The sequence below is a fragment of the Solanum dulcamara genome, chromosome 3, assembly GCF_947179165.1.
Source record: "Solanum dulcamara chromosome 3, daSolDulc1.2, whole genome shotgun sequence".
NCBI lineage: Eukaryota > Viridiplantae > Streptophyta > Magnoliopsida > Solanales > Solanaceae > Solanum > Solanum dulcamara.
In genome coordinates, this window is record NC_077239.1 from 7288864 (window position 1) to 7308410 (window position 19547).

At 37.3% G+C, this 19547-nt stretch overlaps 1 pseudogene; it reads left to right on the forward strand.

Moving 5' to 3' along the window:
- Positions 1–461: 461 nt before the first annotated feature.
- LOC129883413 (ATPase 9, plasma membrane-type-like) lies at positions 462–18374 on the forward strand (annotated as a pseudogene).
- The last annotated feature ends 1173 nt before the right edge of the window (positions 18375–19547 follow it).

A 19547-nucleotide genomic window follows, 5' to 3' on the forward strand; every position in this document is an offset into this window, starting at 1 on the left:
GTGAGTTTCATGTACCAAAAAGTAGCTTTAAAAAATTTGGGACAATGCCTCGTCTTCAAAAATATGTACCAAATCTACAGCGTAACACAGATCAAACCCAAAGAAGCCCAAAGTTTACCTTTCCAACTCTTAATACAAACAAATTTTTTGTTCGAGGAGAGAGTTCAATTCAACAACAATTCTACCGTCCACAACTTCCGATTCAATCCCACTACCTCGATGTATGCAATCCATTCAATAACCCATTTTTGTTGGCGCAAAATAATGCTGTTGGTAGGATACAACAACAACATGGACCATTATTTGGAATGCTGAATTCATAAGGACTACAAGGCCCAATAACTGAGAACAGTAATTATAGGTCTGGCCTTGCACTTAATAGTGGGCATAATCATACTCAAAGTGATTACAACTTGGATCTTAATGTGGCCTAAGGAGCAATATATTCAGGTAGTGGAATAATGTCTGATTCAGATATTGGAAATGCAACAACTAGTAATTATAACTTGAATGTCAATTTGGACAATGTGGCAACATATTCAAGTAGCGCAAATATGTCTGATGCTTATGTTAGAAATGTGACTATTAATGGATTGGGAGCTGAAAATTCAAATTTTCAGCAACATATTGGTGAACCAAACATGTTTGATCCAAGCACTGCATCATATGAGAGTGATATTGAAGGAAGAATTCAAATGAGAAAGAAAATTGTGATGTGTATTTCAATTTCAATAATATGGTCTATCCCTTCAAGAATCATGGAAATCCGAATGCTAGCCTACCTAATGAACAAGGCAATGAGTTTGATCAAGTTTACCCTGATGATCAGGTTAGTGCTTCTATCTAGTTTGATGATTAATATATATATATATATATATATATATATATATATATATATATATATATATCATTTCTCCTTTTGATAAAAAAGTTTTTATGAAGACATCTTTTTGTTAACTCAATACTGACTTGTTTTTCAAGAAAATATATTTCGTCACATCCATAATCTCCTCTAGATTTCACCTTAAATCTACATATGCAGGTGGCAGCGACATCAAATGTCCAGTTTCCAGAAATAACTGACGAATCCTCAAAATGATGATCCAATGTTATCAAGACAATCAGTGACAACTCTCATAAGTGCTCTATCCAGGGACAATTTTTTCCCAAGTGAAAATTGGCATCTTTCACTTTTTTGAAGACTGTTTTATTTGGTATGACTGGGATTGTTGGTTTATTTTCATTCAGAACTAATGGTCAGAATTAGATTATAGAATTTTGGTAATTTTTGACTTGGGATTATTGTTTTGTTTAGTATCTAACCCATTCATCCTGCCATTACATAACCTTTTGGTTGACTGATTATAACTTATATATGGGATTGAATATTTGTGAGACTTAATTATTATTGTATCTCAATTTAGCATAATATTTTATGTATCCTTAAAATCTATGGGATATGCTTCTTGTTATTGTACTCAGATAGGTAAGCTCTCTGTGGCAGCAACGAGAATGCAACTAGGCATTCTGGGCAGCAGGCTAATTAGTGGAAACAATGGTGTTACAACTAGGTCAATTGGGGAAAAGAATATCCATAAAAATAACAAAAATTGGACTATGGTGACACATAAAAAAATAGTTGGCCATCAAATTGGTTCTCCAATCCGTGCTTCAGGTGCAATAATTCAGTTAGTTCTATATTAACACTAGTAAGTAACCACATGTTGTTGGACCTAGTACTTATTCACCAAAACGTTTCTGAGGTGCAAACATTTTTGAGAAAGGCAAGGAGGACGCCATACTGAATGAATGTTTCAATACATTTTGGAGAGTCTAGAACTTCCAAAGAGAAATGTGGCAGAACCTACCACCTCACGAATTAAGGTTGATACTACACACAACCTAGTGGTTTACGTGATTTACTCTAGATTAGCCTATGAGTGAAACAAGTTGTCTAACATGTTTCAATGAAGCAATAAGAACAATAAGTAAAAAATACAATATTTTTATGTGGAAAACAACCCGCTCAAAAGGTGTAAAAAACATGACCTGTACCCCTACAGGATTTAATTCAAACTTCACTAAAACCCAAACGGACCCCAGAACCCCAAAAAATGCACAAAAGAGTTAAGATCCACAAAAAGAACCTGAAGGCACTTCCAAGATTACCACAACCTTTCACGGACTTGAATCGAATCAAATGAGTGCCCGAGACTCCAATCACAGTGAAATAAGAGCTAAGGACTTGAACCAAAGCGAAGAAGGAGCCTAGGATTTTAACCGAGGCTGAAGGTATCCAAGGACTCTAACCAAGGCTGAGGATAGTCAAGGACTCTAATCAAGGTTGTAGATGGCCAAGGACTCTAACCAAGGCTGAAGATGGCCAAGGACTCTAACCAAGACTGAAGATATCTGAGGAGTATAACCAAGGCTGAAGATAGTTGAGGACTCTAACCAAGGTTGAAGATGGCCAAGGATTCGAACTAAGGCTGAAGGTAGCCAAGGAATCTATCCAAAGCTGAAGATACCGAGGCATGAAATTTAACTGTAACCCAATAGAGTAAATCAGGGACTTGAACCGCGAATAGAGACAAGTCAGCTAGATTTACGCTTACCGGCCAAACAAAGATCAAGAGAAGAACCCTAAACCGAGTGCCATCACAAATCACTCCAAGCCTAAACCAAATCCAACCTGAATCGATGAATATCCTCCAAACAAGGATGTGGTACATTAAGAGCCGATGAATGGAGGGAATTATGGATAAAAGGTCTCAAGAGTTGGGTTACTGCCTACCTAAGACTCAGACTATTAGACTCAAGTCTGCTATATCAATCTACAAGGAGCTAAGTGTAACACCCTGGAATTTTTTTCGCAAAGACGCGAACATTTCTTCACGTGTGTGTGGACTTGAACAGAAGGACTTGTAATTTTATATATGAGTTAGGATTAATTCCTAAGCATTTTAAGGGTATTATATGTGGTTTAGGGTCATAAGACATCTCTAACACCAAGTCGAGTCTAAAGAATTAGTCTCGACTAAGTTTATGAATGAGTTCGTATAAGGGTCAACTTCCAATGACCATATCTTCTTGAATATGAGAACTGGGCAGCCCACGACCTACCAAATTAAAGGTCTTTGAGTCTTCTTTCCAACGCAACCAAGATTGCAATTTTTGGAGTTTGGAGTCAAAAGTTATGACCTTTTTCCTACAAACTAGTACTACAGGAATTTTAGGCCTGGACTCTAAACCCAGAATTTTTAGGCTTGGCGCTGCAAGGGCGCGACGCGCCACTATAGCACCAGAAAACAACCTCAGTAGTTTGGTCCTTGGAGCGATGCGCCACTATTTGGTTGCAGGGTTTTTAAGCCTATTTTGACTTGGCGCTGCAGTGGCGCGGCGCGCCACTATAGCGCCAGGAGAGTTTTTGCCCAATTTTCCAAGTTTTGGAGGAAGGGCAAATTGGACTTTTCCCTAATTATATAAACCCTCACTGGGAACATTTTGGGATCATTTTTCAGTCCCCTCACCTCCCAAATACCCTAATCTTCATCCCTCTTCTCTTCCGAACATCTCCAACAAGAAATCCTCTCAAAAGCTCAAGGATTCAAGATCTTCAAGTCATGTCTTTGGTTTTCGGTGGGATGTTTGTCATTTCCAAGTATGTAAGGCTAACCTAAAATATGGATTGAGTTCTTCCATATGCCCATAGATGTGTTGGATAGAAGTTGTGAAAAATTTGAACCTTCTATGAAGGTTTTCTTGAAATTTCCTAAACTATAGAATATTACTAAAATATGTTAATCATGTTCTTGAGTTGGCTTTGTTGAGAGTATAGATTCATGTATTCATTCACATAAACCCAAGATGAGATTTCTTTTTGGTCATAATTTATCTTGAGGATGAGATTGATGTTTTTTTTTATGTATAATACAAACAATATTATTTTCATAGTGAAATGAGGTATTTGTAACACCCTTCAAATATTTTTCCCTAAAAATCAAACCCTTCTTGTATACGGGTAGGGTCGAAATCGAGTATTGAGGAGCGTATGCATGAGTCGAAATGAGTCTTTGAGAGTTTGAGCAGCGTTAGAGGTAAGGTGGGGTCATGAAGGACCCCTAGGATCAAATTAAATCCAAAAGATTCGTCGTGGCTAAGTTTGGGTAGGAGTTCGCATAAGGGGTCGACTTCTAACGACCCTATCTTTTGAAAGACGACAATCTGGGTGGCCCATGACCCATCAAATCAAAGGTCGTTGAGTCTTCTTTCCAACGCCACCAAGAATGAAACTTTTGGAGATCGGAGTAGAAAGGTATGACGATCCTAAGATGAACTAGCACAACAGAGTTTTCAAGCCTGGGTTGCAATTGCTGGAAAACTGGGCTTGGCACCGCAGTGGCGCGACACGCCACTATCGCACCAGGAATATGCCTCAGTAGTTTGGGCTCTGTCACGGCGCGCCACTAAAAGTTGTGCAGGGTTTTTCAGGCCAAATTCCCAGAACTCAGAACAATGGCCTTTGCGCTGTAAGGGCGCGACGCGCCACTATCGCGCCAGAAACATGCCTCAGTAGTTTGGTCTCTGGCACGGCGCGCCACTATGAGGTATGCAGGTTTTAGGCATATTTCAGCCTGGCGCTGCAATGGCGTGATGCGCCACTATCGCGCCAGGTGCATTTTTGCCTATTTTTCAGAACTTTTGAGAAGGGGCAATTTGGTAATTGCCCCAAATTATATATGTATCACCCTAGACTATTTTGGGATCATTTCTTCAGCCCCCACTCTCTCTCTAAAAGCCCTAGAAACCTCTTCTCTCTCTCTCTCTTCTTCTTCCTCTCCAAATCCTTCTCCAACAAGAAGAGTTCCAAGAGCTTCAAGGTTTGAGTTTCCATTGAAGACCCAACCACAAGGGTTTCTTCGAGTCTTCACTAAGGTATGTAAGGCTATCCAAAACATGGGTTGAGTTCACCTATGTGCCCTATTCTTGCTTTGAGGTTAGATGTTCATGAAAATGGAAGTTCCTTGGTATGGTCTGAGTTTAAATGAGTTTTGTCCCCTATTTATTTGGTTCTATATGTATTGATGTTGTTGAATTAAGAAGTTTCCCAAAATGAGCCGTTATGTGAGTATGAGTTGATGAAAATGAGTTGTTAAATATGTTCTATTGATCTTCTTGACTATGTAGATTTTGATAAAGGATGTTACTTTGTTAAAAATGTTGCTTATTATAAAATGTAAATTTAAAGTCTTGAAATTGTGACGAGTCTCAAGGATTTCTCATATGGATGGAGGAAATGATTGATTATACCTAGATGTTGCTATATATGTGCATTTAAATTTTTTTTGAAGATATGATTGAGATTGATCGGATAGTATGATTAGAAGAGATTTGATTGTGATAGAGTTGATGAGTTGACAAGGTTGTAATGAAACTTGTCGATGTGATTTGATTGAATTGATTGGACGGGGTTTTATGAGCATTGAGTCTAGGGAGGAGTATCGAGCATCGAATTAGGCAAAAGTATAGTCCATACTCGATCCCAATAACTGCGTCGCCAAACGTAAGGGGGATGGAACCGTTAAAGTCGGATGCTTCCCCGAGAGATTTGTCCTGACATTATAGGACCTGGTTGGATTGGATCCATGATTTGTTGATACTAGAGATCATCAACCGGCGCTCCGTTGAAGATCCGCATACACTTCCAGCTAGTTGGTGAGTCCTCCTAGTTCCCGGAGGATATTGAGCCTTCTTGTACAGTTTTGTTGTCATTTCTTTTATTTTGATTATTGGTAGCCATGGGTTTGTCATTGGCACCTTCTAGACTTGGATAGAGGCTTCATAGACTAGAGTGTGGGGAGGTCGAACTGTTAATTTTGAGGAGTCTTATTTTATTATCTTGTTGGGTTGCAAATGTTTGGCCTTCGGCCCCATAAATGAATAGTATTTCATTAATTGAGTTTCCGCTAAGAGAATGTGATTGAATGAATGTGTGACTGGACCAGGTGGTTCGTTCGGAGGTCAGAAATGGCCTTCGAGTGCCGGCCACGCCTAGGGTACCCTCCCGGGGCGTGACAGTATTCTTTTACATGAGTTTGATAAAATTGATTTTAAGTTATATGAGAATTGAAATAGTTATGAATGTGAATGGCGTAAAAAGAAATGAAACATTGGTACAACTAGAATGTCACTTTTGTTTCTATAAATAGAATATAGAATTAAACAAGAATTTTAGAGCAAGATGTTTGATAATGATGTGAATAATGATGTTTGACAATGATGTGTATAATGATGTTTGATGATGATGTAAATGGTGATTTTTGATGATAATGTGAGTGATGGTTATCTTTAAACATATGTAGAATGATTGATGAAGAGGTATGTTGATGATGATGCTTGAGGTGAAGTGGATTGGAGTCTAATGTGATTATGTGATATGTGATTTGCATAATTTGATTTGATCGGAGTCTTATGAACATTTTGAGAATAAATGATCTTTTGAGAAGGAGTTTTAAGTAAATGATCTGTGAATATTTTTGCATAAACTATTTATACACTATTTTGAGTTTAAAGAGTGATTATTTTCATCTTTGATTTAAAAATAGTTTAAGCATAAATTGAGTTTGAAAAAATCTCTTAAATTCTCATTTTTGAACATGAGTATTTTGAGTATAAATAAGTTGAGCATTTTTACTTTAAAATGTTGATTTTTGAGAATCAGTTCAATTTTAAAGAGAAGAGTTTGATGATTTGAGATGTGTCAATTTGAAAGAAGGTCCAATGAGGCCAGATTTGATTTGAGTTTTGAAAAGAGTCCAATGAGACTAAATGAGTTGATTTGAAAGAGTCCAATGAAACTAAATGAGTACTTTGAGTATTTTACTCACTTATTAAATATGAGCATATTGAGTCTTGGGTGGAGTATCGAGCACCAAATTGGGTAAGAGTATAGTCCATACACGAACCAATAAACTACTTCGCCAAACGTAAGAGAGGATTGAACCGTTAAAGTCGGATGCTTCCTAAATTATTGTCCTGACATGATAGGACTTGATTGGTTATGGATCCATGATTGTTGATTAGTTCTTACCCTGGGAAGTTATGAACGGATGTGGCAACAACGTCAGCTTGTTGTACTATCACTCGCTCATATGATGATAGTTGTCGGTTAGAGAAACTCCCAATTGAATAGATTGTGCTTGATATGATTGGTTTGATTGTGATTGTAGATGATTGATTGAATTGTAAAACATTGCATAATTTTGATTTGCATATCTATTGAATTGAGTTGATTGCATATGATTGGATTGGATTGGATTGGGTATGTGATTGGATTGGGTTGGATATGTGATTGGATTGGATTAGATAATATATGATAGAATTAGAGTTGATGGTATATGATTGGATTGGATTGGATACGTGATATGATTGGATTGAATCGGATGATATATGATTGGATCGGATTGTACATGATTGGATGGGATTGAATTGTAAATGATTTGATTGAACTGTATTGTACATGATTGGATATTTTAATGACAAAGATTAGAGTTTGATTTGTTGTCCCATGACCTTTCTTTCTTGAGTTAGATTGTTTATTTGGATTGCCCGCCAAATTATTTCGTTATTTTAAACTTTCTCCTAATTGATTGATAGTGAATGGATGTGTGATTGGACAAAGTGGTTCGGTTGGGGACCAGCAATGGTCTTCGAGTGTCGGTCATGTCTAGGGTACCCTCTCGGGGCGTGACAAACTTGGTATCAGAACATAGAGTTCAAGAGTCCTAGGGAGTTTATGAAGTCATGTCTAGTAGAGTCTCCCTTATGGGTGTGTTGTGCACCACACTTATAATTAGGAAGCTATAGGACATTAAGAATTGTTTCCCTTCTTTCATATTCTGAGTTCGTGCAATAGAGTTTAACTCTATGAATGTTCCCTTCTAATTGTGTATTGCTCAAATTCATTCGACTACCCCTCATACTCAAGGTAGTTAGAACATTAAATCTGAGATTTTTGTTGATGAGTTAAGATAAAGTCTTGAGAAAGTGAAGAGACTGCACAAGGCTTGAGAGGAGCCAATTAATGTGTTTAACTCTATTGATTTGGAAGAATGTACTCTCATTCAAATGAATCGTGCTTTTTGATCTAGAGCAAGATGTATCCCATAATCTCATCTCTAAATCTTGATTCAAATATTATCTTTGAGAGGGAGGTTATGTCTCTAAATGATTAGTGTCGCCATCCAATGGAATGTGATTTGAGGCATGGTAAGCTATGGTTGGTAGAATTATTGTAGAGTTAGAAAGAGGGAGTTAGAGAAGTAAAACTCAAATAGTGAGAATGGTGGTTGATTAAGGCCTACAATTAGAGTGAAGTACCTATAGGGTGAGTAATGAGGTGTAATGAATGATTGTGATAGTGCTAGTTTTAAGATTTGATTTAGTAGGCTTGACATGACATATACAAGAGATTAAGATATTAGCTTGTGAGGAGTATGTGTAATGAATGGAGGGGTATGCGACCCTCAGATGTAAATAGTGAATTAAGGCTAAGTCATTTGGTAAGAAGCGACTTAAGAGGTGTGTTTGAGATAGTATAGAGTTGTATGGGCTCTAAATTTATGAGTTGCTTTGGGTGACTAGTTAGTATCATTTAGTTGATGCCTTTGAGCTAAGGGGGAGATGATAGGGTAATGAACCAAAGTAAGTCTTGAGTTTTCGATAGTGATGAGTTGACCAAAATGATAGTAGACGGAGTTGAGTGAGAGTAGATGGGGGAGAGTGAGTGTTTCCCGATTGTAATAGTTGTGACTGTACGCATCTAGTTAAGGATAGAGGTGTGGAAGAGGAACGAGATGAGACCCGGTGACATGCAATATATAGGCAAGAGTATGTTAGTATGCCTCTGGGTAAAAGCTTATGCAATAATGGAGGTAGAAGGGTTAAAGTAAGCTCGAGAATTCTTAGATGTGGTTGAGGTGGTTAGAGTGATAAGCTTGAGTTTATGGTTGTAACTATGAAAGTGATGGTAGTGGGTTAATGAATATTTTGGGGGAATGATTGGATGTATGTGAAGGGTGTTATGAGGCTTGGAAAGAAAGGGAAGGTTGGGCACTGATATATTGGCCTTACAAAATTGTGAAGGGGATTGGGAATGTCACTCATGAATTGGAGTTCGACGGTTGATGATGTAGATCTTTGAATGATTCAGTTGGTAGAGTTTCGATGTTCCATTCGTTCCTAATGATGAGAATGATGAAGGAAATGTCCCTACTCTTGACTTAAATTGATTTGCTTATTCTTGAGAGGGGATAGTTGATTGTCTAAATTTCTCGATTGGTTGATTGGTTGATTTGATTGAGTCACGATTGTTATTCATTCCTCGAGTCCAGCTTTGCTTGATCTTCCTTCGAGGACGAATGATCCCAAAGGGAGATAATGTAACACCCTGATTTTTGTTTTGCAAAGACTCAAACATTTCTTCACGTGTGTATGGACTCGATCGAAAGATTTGTAATTTTATATATAAGTTAGGATTAATTCCTAAGTATTTGAAGGGTATTAAGTGCGGTTTAGGGTCATAAGACATCTCTAACACCAAGTCGAGTCTAAAGAATTAGTCTCAACTAAGTTTCCAAATGAGTTCGTATAAGGGTAAACTTCCAACGACCATATCTCCTTGAATATAATGAACTGGGCGGCCCACGAACTACAAAATTAAAGTTCTTTGAGTCTTGTTTCCAACGCCACCAAGATTGCAATTTTTGGAGTTCGGAGTCAAAGGTTATGACCCTTTTTCTACAGACTAGTACTGCAGGAATTTCAGGCCTGAACTCTAAACCCAGAAAATTTAGGCTTGACACTGCAAGGGCGCGACGCGCCAGAAAACAACCTCAGTAGTTTGGTCCTTGGCGCGATGCGCCACTATTTGGTTGCAGGGTTTTTAAGCCTATTTTGACTTGGCGCTGCAGTGGCGCGGCGCGCCACTATAGCGCCAGGAGAGTTTTTGCCCAGTTTTCCAAGTTTTGGAGGAAGGGCAAATTGGACTTTTCCCTAATTATATAAACCCTCACTGGGAACATTTTGGGATCATTTTTCAGTCCCCTCACCTCCCAAATACCCTAATCTTCATCCCTCTTCTCTTCCGAACATCTCCAACAAGAAATCCTCTCAAAAGCTCAAGGATTCAAGATCTTCAAGTCATGTCTTTGGTTTTCGGTGGGATGTTTGTCATTTCCAAGTATGTAAGGCTAACCTAAAATATGGATTGAGTTCTTCCATATGCCCATAGATGTGTTGGATAGAAGTTGTGAAAAATTTGAACCTTCTATGAAGGTTTTCTTGAAATTTCCTAAACTATAGAATATTACTAAAATATGTTAATCATGTTCTTGAGTTGGCTTTGTTGAGAGTATAGATTCATGTATTCATTCACATAAACCCAAGATGAGATTTCTTTTTGGTCATAATTTATCTTGAGGATGAGATTGATGGTTTTGTTTGTGTATAATAAAAATAATATTATTTTCATAGTGAAATGAGGTATTCTTTTACATGAGTTTGATGAAATTGATTTTGAGTTATATGAGAATTGGAATAGTTATGAATGTGAATGGCGTAAAAAAAATGAAACATTGGTAGAGCTAGAATGTCACTATTGTTTCTATAAATGGAATATAAAATTAAATAAGAATTTTGGAGCAAGATGTTTGATAATGATGTAAATGATGATGTTTGACAATGATATGAATAATGATGTTTGATGATGATGTAAATGGTGATGTTTGATGATGATGTGAGTGATGGTTATCTTTAAACATATGTAGAATGATTGATGAAGAGGTATGTTGATGATGATGCTTCAGGTGAAGTGGATTGGAGTCTAATGTGATTATGTGATATGTGATTTGCATAATTTGATTTGATCGGAGTCTTATGAACATTTTGAAAATAAATGATCTTTTGAGAAGGAGTTTTAAGTAAATGATTTGTGAATATGTTTGCATAAACTATTTATACACTATTTTGAGTTTAAAGAGTGATTATTTTCATCTTTGATTTAAAAAGAGTTGAAGCATAAATTGAGTTTGAAAAAGTCTCTTAAATTCTCATTTTTGAACATGAGTATTTTGAGTATAAATAAGTTGAGCATTTTTACTTTAAAATGTTGATTTTTGAGAATCAGTTCAATTTTAAAGAGAAGAGTTTGATGATTTGAGATGTGTCAATTTGAAAGAAGGTCCAATGAGGCCAGATTTGATTTGAGTTTTGAAAAGAGTCCAATGAGACTAAATGAGTTGATTTGAAAGAGTCCAATGAAACTAAATGAGTACTTTGAGTATTTTACTCACTTATTAAATATGAGCATATTGAGTCTTGGGTGGAGTATCGAGCACCAAATTGGGTAAGAGTATAGTCCATACACGAACCAATAAACTACTTCGCCAAACGTAGAAGAGGATTGAACCGTTAAAGTCGGATGCTTCCTAAATTATTGTCCTGACATGATAGGACTTGATTGGTTATGGATCCATGATTGTTGATTAGTTCTTACCCTGGGAAGTTATGAACGGATGTGGCAACAACGTCAGCTTGTTGTACTATCACTCGCTCATATGATGATAGTTGTCGGTTAGAGAAACTCCCAATTGAATAGATTGTGCTTGATATGATTGGTTTGATTGTGATTGTAGATGATTGATTGAATTGTAAAACATTGCATAATTTTAATTTGCATATCTATTGAATTGAGTTGATTGCATATGATTGGATTGGATTGGATTGGGTATGTGATTGGATTAGGTTGGATATGTGATTGGATTGGATTAGATAATATGTGATTGAATTAGAGTTAATGGTATGTGATTGGATTGGATTGGATATGTGATATGATTGGATTAAATCGGATGATATAGGATTGGATTGGATCAGATTGGATATGTGATATGATTGGATTAAATCGGATGATATAGGATTGGATTGGATCAGATTGTACATGATTAGATGGGATCAAATTGTAAATGATTTGATTGAACTGTCTTGTAGATGATTGGATTGGATTGTATGGTATATGATTGGTATTTGTCTAAAAATGTATTCTTACTTTAGACTTATGACACGTTGATCGAGTCTCTCTTCTCTTTCTGATTTGAGATATTTGAACCAACATTATTCTTCCTTGAGATATTTTTCATTCTGTCATATTACATACTCATACATTCCATGTACTGACATCCATTTGGACCTGCATCATTTCATGATACAGGGATAGGTTTAAGAGATCGTCAATAGGAATACCATTGAGGATCCATTTACACTCAGCTTATTGGTTAGTCCTCCCCTACATTCGGAGGACACCACTTATGTTATTCTTGCATTGAGTTTAGTCCTTTTCATTCTAATTTAAGGTAGCCATGAACATGTCATTGACACCAATTAGATAGTAGTGATAGAGGCTTCATAGACTAGATAGTGATGGGTCGATTGAGTATTTTCTTTCCTTGAATTAGTCTTGTCAAACTATTTTAATGACAAAGATTAGAGTTTGATTTGTTGTCCCATGACCTTTCTTTCTTGAGTTAGATCGTTGATTTGGATTGCCCGCCAAATTATTTCGTTATTTTAAACTTTCTGCTGATTGATTGATAGTGAATGGATGTGTGATTGGACCAAGTGATTCGCTTGGGGACCAGCAATGGTCCTCGAGTGTCGGTCACGTCTAGGGTACCCTTTCGGGGCATGACACTAAGCCGTCTTAAGCGACGTCGAAGATATTCTAAGGACTAATAGCTCTATATTATGCAAGTCTATGGCAAACACTAGTCTAAGTATGGACTAAGGTCATAAAGTAACCAAGATGCTATCGATTTCCAAAAAACTCAAAAAGGAATAACACGTGAATTCTAAGAAGCTAAACATTCAGCTAATAACCCACCCCCAAATTCACCCAAATCAACATACAGTTACATATTCATGCTTAATCTAAGGAGAGAGAAGTTGTAGCCTACCTTTAGGTTGATCGTGCGTGCTCCAAATCAATTATCCGGAGCTTTTTCCTTTCGTATGGCCTCAGAACACTACCACTCTATTAAAAATAAAATCACAATGTTAATACGGTTGTTTTGAAACTGAATTTGCCATAATCAAAGACTTGAATCTTTGACCACCTCTTTTGATCCCTTCTTGCGTTAACAGAGAACCACAAAAATCCCAAAGCTACATCCCCACTGCAATCATACATGTCATAAATCACAACCGTCATAGTTCGAGAACCACTACTGAAGCTTCAACATCTCTTAACTAATGCATGCCATATTTTGACAATACTCGCGGATAATTTTTAATCAACTTTGACTTTATTTTCTCATGCAACCAACTCCAAAACTGATTCTCTAACCAAACTTCTCAAATCTTGTCCCGATATGCTTAACAGTACTAATAAATGGACAATAACAATGAAAAAGTACCCTGTTATACCCCGTACCTTTATGCTTCGGAACGTCTTCTTAAGCTTCTTGAAAGATATCCCGTGACCCAGATTATCTATAACATGATTAAATAACTCTAAGGAAGGGAGGACGTGACGCCCCTTAAGAGTGAAGGTTGGAAATAGGTCTATAAGGATTTGAAATGAATTGGAGGCCAAAAAAACAAGGCGTAGGACTCGATTTACTTATGTAAGCTACCAACTTGGACGACTTACATAACTAAGCCACTGGAGTACATGTTGAGCTTACTTAGCAAGGATTACATGGGCTCCTAAAGTAAGACGAGATTATGAACCCACGGGAGAGGCGGAAGGAGGCGTAGCACATACTCGGAATCAAGCAGGTGATGCACCTACTTTGACTAAGTAGGTGACACACCTACTTGAGGTGGGTCCTACACCGCCACATGGCAGCCTTGGAGTCTAGGTATGGATTCGTGGCCCAATAAGGGGCACTTCCTAAGAAACCATACATATGTATGCTAATGACTCTTAAGTCATTATTTATCCAAAATCAGCCCAAAACATAGAGAGAAAAATGTGGAGAAGAAGAAGGGAAGGAGGCAGCCATGGTTTAAAAGAATTAAAGGTGAGCTCTTCACTTTTCCTCCGTCAATTAATTATCTAAGGTTTTCCTCAACTACGTGGAGGTGTATATATGTATATTACGAGGCCTACGGAACCATATTTTCAGTTCTACACTTGGAAAATTAAGAGAAGCTTAAAGAGAAAACTCTAGGAGACAGACCCGTTTTTGAATTAAACTGTTGTTAGTAAAACGAGAATAACTCCTTGTGTAAGGCTTCGTTTTAAGTGATTCAAGATGTTTTCGAAACATATTTCATAGGGCTATAACTTTCATTTAGACTCTACAACCCAGTTTTGCTTTTCTCTGCTCGAACAATGGTGGTGAAGCATGGGGGAGCTGCTGCCCAGATTATGTTTTGGAAATCCTACACGGACAACTGTGAGTATTTTGGTCATATATTTTCGTACAAAATTGCTGTAGGGGTAATTCAAAATTTTTTATGACCTTGATACACATGTATATAACTTTCATTGAGTCCACAAATACTGTTTCCCTCAATTACCTCTCCGAAACTAAGCGACAACATAAGACAGTGGGCTGTCCAGATTTCACATTTTGGATAGTTTTGGCGAGTTTGACAAGTTTAACGCAAGGTAAGGCCTTTCCTTTTAAATTGGAGTTTATGGTGTTTTTATAGAGGGTATTATACATTGTGTAAGTGGCTGGAAATGTGAAAATATGATAAATATGTTTGACGCCCGAAATAAACTAAATTGGAGTCGCTAGAAGTGAATTATCGTTGAGATAAAGTGTCGTTCTTGTAAGTTGTTGCTGCAGGGGTGTAATGTATTGTTGCAGGGAATAAATGCGTTCAGAAAGGGGTGTGTATGCTTCTGGTTGTAGCCACATGACCCCTCGTTGCGTATAATGAAAGGCGTTACAAAATAAAGGCTAGATGCCCTATTGTCCTACCGTATTTTTGAATAAGTCGTTTAGAGTTTATGTTGTATATTGTTGGTGTGAATTGCTAGAGGTTGTTGTTGTGGGTTGGCTGTAGGTCGTAGGGACCTAATTGGAAATTTGGATAGGGCATATTATAGGGGAGGTGTTTCCCAATTTTCGTCGACGCCTTAGCAAATAACAGAACTAGTCGGGAAAACGACCAAGGAAATAGATTCCATTAATACTAAGATGTAACCTAGGGTGCTGGAAAGTAAAAGGGGTTGATATTCATAATACTTTCATGTTGAATAGGTTCAAAGAACAGCGAGGCAAGCAGGATAAGGAATAATTCAGATAAGGTATGTGAAGCTTTCTTTTGGCATGTTTTTGGCATAAGTATGTAAAGCTATTCCTTCTTTTGGCATGTTTTGGTATAAATATGTAAAGCCTATCTGTTCTTTCTTTTGGGCATGTGTCAGATCTAAGTGACAAGTGATATGTGTATGAAGCTTGGGGCGACTCTATTCATGAGCTCTGAACATGGTTCATGATTCATAATTCGAGTTCACTCCTACATGCTAAGGGCCTTAAAGTAGTTAAACTACGACCCTCGAGACTTCTATAGGCTGAATAGTGATTGGATGTGTAAGCTCCTAAACCTGGGGGTTCTTGGGCATACTTTACGATAATGGTTGAGGGATATTTGATATGTTACAGAGTTTTGCATGCACGTATATGCATTATGATATATATATGGATCGGGCCGGACGTACCTCGGCACATTTTGCTATGTAAGGATTGGGTCGTACGTTCCACGAGAGATTATGCATTATACGGATCGGGCCATCCTACCTCGGCATTATTATGCATTATATGGATCGGGGCGTCGTACCTCAGATTGTTATACAATATACGGATCGGGCCGTCGTTCCTCGGTATTATTATATGATATATGGGTCGGGCCGTCGTTCCTCGGCATGTACTTTGTATATACAGGGATCGGATTGTACATCCCACAACGTTAATGGCATATATATACCTATCATGATAGATGATATGTTTGTAACACCGAGTCCTCCAGCGGGCCGGATACGGTATGTGATAGTGGTATACACAGACTAATTCCCATCCCTTCTGAACCGCCTTCAAGCAAAAAATAATAACAGAGAAATTAAAGAGAATAAAAATAACACAAGATATAATGAAAAATTATTCACTTTACGGAAAATTGTTACAACCATATAATACACAATATTTCTCACACACACCCCAATACCTAAAATACTATACCCAAGAGATACCATCCCTAAATCCCTCAATGGTAAAAAAAAATACAATACCATGTAATTTATACATTTTGGTATTTGGTGTTTTTTTTGTGTAGATACAAACAATGGAGCTAAGCTCCTTAAATAGCTAAAAAAACTATTTTCATATGCTATCTCCTTGATGTGGGATAGCCCAGATTTTTTACTTCCTTTTTTTCTTCCATTTTCAAACCAACAACCAACCTGATCCTCCAAGGCATGATAGTGCAGAGACAATTATGCATGACCTAGTCCTTGGTGTCAATGTAAAAATGATGATTGGCGATCAGCTTGTCGTAGCTAAAGAGACTAGTCGTAGACTTGGCATAGGAACAAACATGTATCCTTCTTCCTCCCTCCTGGGATGCACAAGGATGAAAATACTACTGTTAACCACCCTGTGGATGAACTCATTGAGATGGCTGATGGCTTTGCCAGTTTTTTTCCAGAGCACAAACATGAGATTGTGAGGAAGCTCTATGAAAGAACGTACATTTGTGGTGTGACAAGAGATGGTGTGAATGACACCCCTGTCCTAAAGAAAGAAAATATTGGCATAGCTGTGGCTATTGCTACTGATACTGCCCGTAGTGCATCAGACATAGTTCTCACGGAGCCAGGATTAAGTATGATAGTGAGTGTCATTTTGACTAGTCGAGCTATTTTCCAAAGGATGAAGAATTATACCATGTATGCTATTTCTATAACCATCCGAATCGTGCTAGGATTCATGCTTATTGCAGTAATATAGAAGTTTAATTTCTCACCCTTCATGGTTCTTATCATGGCCATTCTCAATGATGGAACCATCATGACCATATCTAAAGACAAGGTGAAACTGTCACCTATGCCTAACTCATGGAAACTAAGAGAAATATTTGCCACTGGAATAATTCTTGGAACATACCTAGCCGTGATGAGCGTTATCTTTTTTTAAGCTGCTCACCAGTCAAATTTCTTTAGTGACACATTTGGTGTAAGATCGATTAGAGATAATATACACGAGCTCAATCCTTCCCTATATCTTCAAGTCAACATCGTTAGTTATAAACTCATTTTCGTAACTAGGTCAAGGAGTTGCTCTTATGTAGAACGACCTGGTCCCCTTCTGCTAGCTTCTTTTGTTGTTGCACAGCTGGTTGCCACCATAAGTACAGTATATGCAAACTGGGTTTTGCTAATATTCATTGTATTAGCTGGGGTTAGGCTGGTGTTATTTGTCTTTACAATATTATTTTCTACATACCTTTCATATTCTAACATTCACAATTAGATACATTTTTAGTGGTAGGGCCTTGAATAATATGATTGAAAACAAGGTTGTTGTTAGAATGTATGCTTCCACTAGAACAGTTGGTGTCTGGTCCCTTATCAGAAATCAGTACAGAAATTTAAAGAATAGAACAATAAAATCAGACTCAAGCTTTTACTTGGAAACTCCTTGCTTAAGGGAGAAACCGCGACTTGCCACATAGGATTTCTGCTCAATCTTTACTAAAACAACTTAGCCAAAGATTCAGATTACAACTCTTGTAATCTAGGAATTGCACTCACAATTTCTCTTCTCTCCTAGTATCAACTCTATTACAGATCTGAAGCAATAGCTCTACTGCTTTCCAAATCACTAGATTCCTAGCTAATTTAAGCTTCAAGAGGTCTCCATAACTAGCTATAGTTACTTCAACAAGATGAACAATAAAAAACAAACACAATGATCCGGTCTAGCTTTCTTTATAGATTAGGAGTAGACCTTCAAATATTAAGACCAAGAAATTACAACTCTAAAACAAGAACAAAACAACTCATAACTATCAGGTCCTTGATCTTCTTCAAGAGAAAATTTCAGATTTCTTGAGAGCATAAGCTTTAATGAATTTTTCTTTTCACTAATTCCAAAAAGGCAAGTGAGAAATGTTGTAAAGAATGTATATATTAGTGATATACATTGCATTGATGATTTGTATTTGTTAGACAACAGGCCCTCTACACAGGAACTCGGCCGCATACACACAGACCTACAGACTTGGCAGGATCTATTTTGTACTGTTTGTCTACTGTCGTTACCAGCAAAGTGTCCTCAAAAGGACCAGGTCCTTTTCCTGTTCGCTGAGTTTGTGAAATCATCAAAACCAACTAATATTGAGTATTATCAATTTCCCCCTTTTTGATGATGGCAAACTCCTTTACAACATTCTTACTTTATCATCTAAGACCAGAGCTAGATATATTCCCCCTTTAATCAATATCTGGGTAACAAGAACAACCTTTCACCAAACTCTTCTATCATCAACTTATAATATTTTGCCTTTTGACATTATTAAAAAGGACAACAGTAAACTAAACACCAAGCATGCATTATTTTAGAAAAGTCAGAGCCACCAAGGGCAACACAAGCACAAGCTAATAAGTAATGAACCAGGAGATTAACTGGAGAAATAGAAACATTCATTAATCAGAGCTAAAGGAAAATATTCAAAACATTATAAACTAACTGAAAAGTAAACCATTCTGATCAGTTCAAGAAAGAGAAATGATAAAGGAGGATGACACTAGGTGGATGGGGGTTTCTGGGTGAGGGATTTGAGGAGAAGGGATATCTGCTCAGCATGAATTTCATGATGTAGAAGCAATTTGTCTTTTAAGACTGAGGATTTGTGCTGCAAGGCGAATATTTTCTTCTTTGAGTGCTTGAACTCAGATGAACCTGGTCCATCTGAGTGTGCTGTAACTAGTTGTGCCTTAATACTCACAATCTCAGCATCTTTAAAACTTAAGAGTGCTGTCATATCTTCAAAATCATGCTTTAATTCTCCCTACTCGAACAAAAATTCAGATATCCTGCTTATTTGCCTAGTTTTTCCCTCAACACAATCGTACTCAACCAAAGTGTTCATGAAACATGATTGCTTAACAGTTCATCTTACACCAGCACCAAGAGGAACTCTAAAATGATTGAACACTTTAGTGAGGAAATATCTATACCCCATTCCATGCTTACCATCCTTGGCAGAGATAATCTTATGCATATGGTCCAAAATGATGGCTGGTAAGTTGATAGTGTCAAACTTGCTCAAGGCTTCCATGATAAAGAAGTTAGAAGAAGATGCCACTTTTCTTTTCTCTGATCTTGGAAGCATTACCTTGTTCATAAATTCAAAATACAGTTGATACCCTCATTTGAGAAAATTCTTAGGAATGCCTGATGTGTTTAATTTTTAGAGTTTCCCACACTGCTGAACAAATTTCTTAGAACACCCTATCCCTATAAAGGATCTGATCCCTT